Source organism: Macrobrachium nipponense, chromosome 26, assembly GCF_015104395.2.
Source record: "Macrobrachium nipponense isolate FS-2020 chromosome 26, ASM1510439v2, whole genome shotgun sequence".
NCBI lineage: Eukaryota > Metazoa > Arthropoda > Malacostraca > Decapoda > Palaemonidae > Macrobrachium > Macrobrachium nipponense.
In genome coordinates this window covers 52,856,857-52,861,856 of record NC_087215.1, presented here as the reverse complement: position 1 = coordinate 52,861,856, position 5,000 = coordinate 52,856,857, and the positions used below count along the sequence as shown (strand labels likewise).

Sequence of the window (5,000 nt, the reverse complement as noted above, 5' to 3'; positions counted from 1 at the left end):
TGGAATTATTAAAAGCTATATGCCATGGAATTGGGAGGAGAGGCTAATGGAATATGTATATACAAGTAGAAGGGAGATGTCATGGATTGTGGTAACTACAGGGGAATTTTAAAGTAACAAAGCATGGATTGAAAGTTATAGAGAGAGTACTGGATGAGAGATTCAGAGAGATTGTCAAGATCGGGAAACAGCAGTATGGATTCATGAGAGGAAGAGGGATGGTGGATGTCATCTTCATAGTAAGATAGCTACAGGGAAAGAGGCTAGAGGAAACTAGGAGCTCTTTTGTGCATTCATAGACCTAGAGAAAGCATATGATAGAATCCCAAGTGAAGAAGTTATGGTGTTAAAGGAAAAGGAAAGTCCCAGAGAAGTTGACTAGGCTCGTCAAGATGATATGCAAAATAATGCTGAAAACGTTGAAGTTTGTGTTGGTTTATACCAGGGCTCAGCATTAAGCCCATTTTAATTTGTGCTGGTCATGGATGTGTTGAGTGAAACGATCAGGAATGAAGAGCTGCGGGAATTGTTGTATGCCGATGATCTGGTAAAAATGAGGAGGACCTTCAGAGAAGGGTTGGAGAGCGGCAGGAGTCTTTAGAGCGGGGTGGCTTAAAGGTGAATGTAAATAAAACAGAGGTTTTGCTGAGTAGTAGGGAAGATAGAGAGAGAATAGTAATGCAAGAAAGAAGAGGCTTGATTATAAAACAGGCAGAAAAGCTTAAATATTACTTTAAGCCAAGAGGGAGTATGTAAGGCTGAAGTTGACAGTAGGCTAAAAGCTTCATGGGGGAATTAGAGAGATAATGCCAATCAAGCTAAAAGTCGAGATATATAACAACATGATAAGACCAGTGTTAATTGGGAAAAACTCTCTATCGCGAGAGTACATACAACGTTCTAAAGGGTCCACAATAATACAAAGTGTTGCGAGTCCATGTATAATTTTTAAAACTTACAAAAAGCTTTCGAACCCTTCCCTGGGTTCATCTTCAGTCCACATATTGTGGACCCTTTAGAACACCAGTGTTAATGTATGGAGCAGAACATGGGCTCTAATAAGAAAAGAGGAAGTAAAGCTTGAGAGTGCAGATGAGAATGCTGAGGTGGATTATGGGAATATCACTGCTTGAGAGATTGGAAAATGATGAAATAGAAGAAGGGCAGGCTTAGTAAAGATTACAGAGGTGATAAGAGAGTCGCGATTGAGATGGTATGTCCATGTGTTGAGGATGGATGACGAGAAGAGAGTGAAGAGGGCTTGGGAGGAACCTGTTAGAGGAAGAAGATCAAGAGAGGGATAGAGAATTAGATGGCGAGATAAAGTGAAGGAAGATATGGAGAGAGGAGGTTTGTTGGAGGATAATGCCTTTGATAGAAGGCAGTGGAGAAGGCGTATCCGGCAACCGACCCCGTAATGTAGGGATAACGGTGGGAAAGAAGAATGATTATTAATATTTATAGATTCCTTTAGTGATATTATAGCCACTTTCAAGAACTTTGCACAAATGTCTCGACCAGGGCCTGTTTTTCGAGCGTCGTGTGATCTTCAAAATAGTTTTTCGTATCAAAGTAACCCTTTATTGTAGATGTAATTGTAATACACCTGTGGTTTCAGTCCAGATACTTAAGTCATCCAAGATTATGAAACTGTCTTGGATGAACGAGGAACTGCTTTGGAAGTGGTTCATGTCATATTCTAGAATACCTGTTTGTAAGTAAATTAGCAATTATTACATCCTGAAATTCCAAACTGTTTAGAACAAATATTTTGCTGATTAAATTGTAATGTTTATGTAACTGAGCTGCCCGTGTTGCTGTAAGACAAAACCTTTAATGGTTTTTACAAATCCTGGACAAAATAAAAATTCTAAATAGTTGTTAAAGTGACCCATGGAATCTCTTCTTTGTAAAATGATTTACCTTTGTAACATTAGTATGTGAGAAATTTGAGATCGTAACTAAATATTTCCTTATAAACCACAACCTTAATTTGTAATTCATGCCTAAATTTTATGACATCGGAAGTAGTGCCTCTATTTCCTACAATTTATAATTATTTTGATACATTCCCGCATATATTTTAATAATGTTATCTAATGTTTTTATTTCCTACCCTCAGCTCTCCGTTGGGCCCAAAACTTTGATTATCGACTACTGACACTTAGAGAAAATTATTCTGGATGATGAGGAAGGCCATCATACTATGAGAGGTAAGCGAATGTAACTATGTAAGATTGTGCTCAATAGAAATGCGAACCGATTGAACTATCTGTACAAAATTTGACGCCAGGAAGGTTTTTTCCGGCTGTGCCCCCTTCCCCTTCCACCAGCTGCCTTCCATCCTCCGTCTTGGGCATATGATTCACCCTATGAGCACCCATCTCATCTCCTTCCTCTCCACAAGGACAATGGACTTCCAGCAGCCCCACCAGCTACCATACATCCTCCGTCTTGGGCAGAGTAGTTCACCCTATGAGCACCCATCTCATCTCCTTACTCTCCAGAAGGACAAAGGACTTCCAGCAGCCCCACCAGCTGCCTTACCTCCTCCGTCTTGGGCAGAGTGATTCACCCTAAAAGCACCCATCTCCTCTCATTCCTCTCCATAACAGCAGAGGACTTCCAGCAGTCCCACCAGCTGCCTTCCATCCTCCGTCTCCAGCAGAGTGATTCACCCTATGAGCACCCATCTCACCTCCCTCCTCTGCACAAGGACAATGGACTGCCAGCAGTCCCACCAGCTGCCTTCCTTCTTCCGTCTTTAGCAGAGTGATTCATCCCATGAGCACCCATCTCATCTCCATCCTCTGCACAAGGACAAAGGACTTCCAGCATACCCACCAGCTGCCTTCCGTCCTCTGTCTTGGGCAGAGAGATTCACCCTATAAGCACCCATCTCATCTCCTTCCTCTCCACAGCGACAAAGGATTTCCAGCAGGCCCACCAGCTACCTTCCATCCTCCATCTTCAGCAGAGTGATTCACCCTTTGAGCACCCATCTCATCTCCTCCTTCTCCTAAGGACAATGGACTTCCAGCAGTCCCACCAGCTGCCTTCCATCCTCCGTTTTCAGCAGAGTGATTCACACTATAAGCACCCATCTCATCTCCTTCCTCTGCACAAGGATAAAGGAGTTCCAACAGCCCCACCAGATGCCTTCCATCCTCCATTTTGGCCAGAGCGATTCACCCTATGAGCTCCCATCTCATCTCCATCCTCTCCACATGGACAATGGACTTTCTGCAGCCCCACCAGCTGCCTTCCATCCTCCATCTTGGCCAGAGTGATTCACACTATAAGCACCCATCTCATCTCCTTCCTGTGCACAAGGACAAATGACTTCCAGCAGCCCTACCAGCTACCTTCCATCCTCTGTCTTGGGCAGAAAGATTCACCCTATAAACACCCATCTCATCTCCTTCCTCTCCACAAGGACAATGGACTTCCAGCAGTCCCACCAGCTGCCTTCCGTCCTCCGTCTTGGGTGGAGTGATTCACTCTATAAGCACCCATCTCATCTCCTTCCTCTCCACAAGGACAAAGGACTTCCAGCAGTCCCACCAGCTGCCTTCCATCCTCCATCTTCAGCAGAGTGATTCACCCTTTGAGCACCCATCTCATCTCCTTTTTCTCCTAAGGACAATGGACTTCCAGCAGTCCCACCAGCTGCCTTCCATCCTCCATCTTGGGCAGAGTGATTCACCCTATATGGACCCATCTCATTTCCTTCCACTCCACAAGGACAAAGGACTTCTAGCAGCCCCACAATCTGCCTTTCATCCTCCGTCTTAAGCAGAGTTATCCACCCTATGAGCACCCATCTCATTTCCTTCCTCTCTACAAGGACAAAGGACTTCCAGCAGCCCTACCAACTGCCTTCTGTCCTCCGTCTTGGGCAGAGTGATTCACCCTATAAGCACCCATATCATCTCCTTCTCCACAAGGATAATGGACTTTCAGCAGCCCCACCAGCTGCCTTCCATCATCTGTCTTCAGCAGAGTGATTCACCCTATGAGCACCCATCTCATCTCCTTCCTCGGCACAAGGACAAAGGACTTACAGCAGACCCACTAGTTGCCTTCCATCCTCCGTCTTGGGTAGAGTGATTCACCCTATAAGCACACATATCATCTCCTTCCTCAGCACATGGACAAAGGACTTCCAGCAGTCCCACCAGCGGCCTTCCATCCTCCGTCTCCAGCAGAGTGATTCACCCTATGAGCACCCATCTCATCTCCCTCCTCTGCACAAGGACAAAGGACTTCCAGCAGCCCCACCAGCTGCCTTCCTTCTTCCGCCTTTAGCAGAGTGATTCATCCTATGAGCACCCATCTCATCTCCCTCCTCTGCACAAGGACAAAGGACTTCCAGCAGCCCCACCAGCTGCCTTCCATCCTCCATCTCCAGCAGAGTGATTCACCCTATGAGCACCCATCTCATCTCCTTATCCTAAGGACAATGGACTTCAGCAGTCCCACCAGCTGCCTTCCATCCTCCGTCTTCAGCAGAGTGATTCACCCTATGAGCACCCATCTCATCTCCTTACTCTCCACAAGGACTAAGGACTTTCAGTAGCCCTACCAGCTGCCTTCCATCCTCCGTGTTCAGCAGAGTGATTCACCCTATGAGCACCCATCCCATCTAACTCCTCTGCACAAGGACAAAAGACTTCCAGCAGCCCCACCAGCTTCTTTCGGTCCTCTGTCTTGTGCAGAGTGATTCACCCTATAAGCGCCCATATCATCTCCTTACTCTCCACAAGGACAATGGACTTCCAGCAGCCCCACCAGCTGACTTCCATTTTCTGTCGGGGGGAGAGTGATTAACCGTATGACCACCCTTCTCATTACCTTCCTCTCCACAAGGACAAAGGACTTCTAGCCGCCCCACAAGCTGCCTTCCATCCTCCGTCTTTGGCTGAGTTATTCACTCTCTGAGCACCCATTCTCATCCCCTTCTTCTCCACAATGACAAGGGACTTCCAGAAGCCCCACCA

The 5,000-nt window shown here is 46.1% G+C and overlaps 1 long non-coding RNA gene across 1 annotated transcript in view; it reads left to right on the top strand.

Annotated features, from left to right (window-relative positions):
- Positions 1 to 5,000, top strand: part of LOC135199834 (uncharacterized) — a 232,005-nt gene that overhangs the window by 19,043 nt on the left and 207,962 nt on the right. The window contains exon 2 of the long non-coding RNA XR_010311129.1: positions 2,123 to 2,213. This is a non-coding gene — a long non-coding RNA (uncharacterized LOC135199834). The remainder of the gene's footprint in view (positions 1 to 2,122; positions 2,214 to 5,000) is intronic.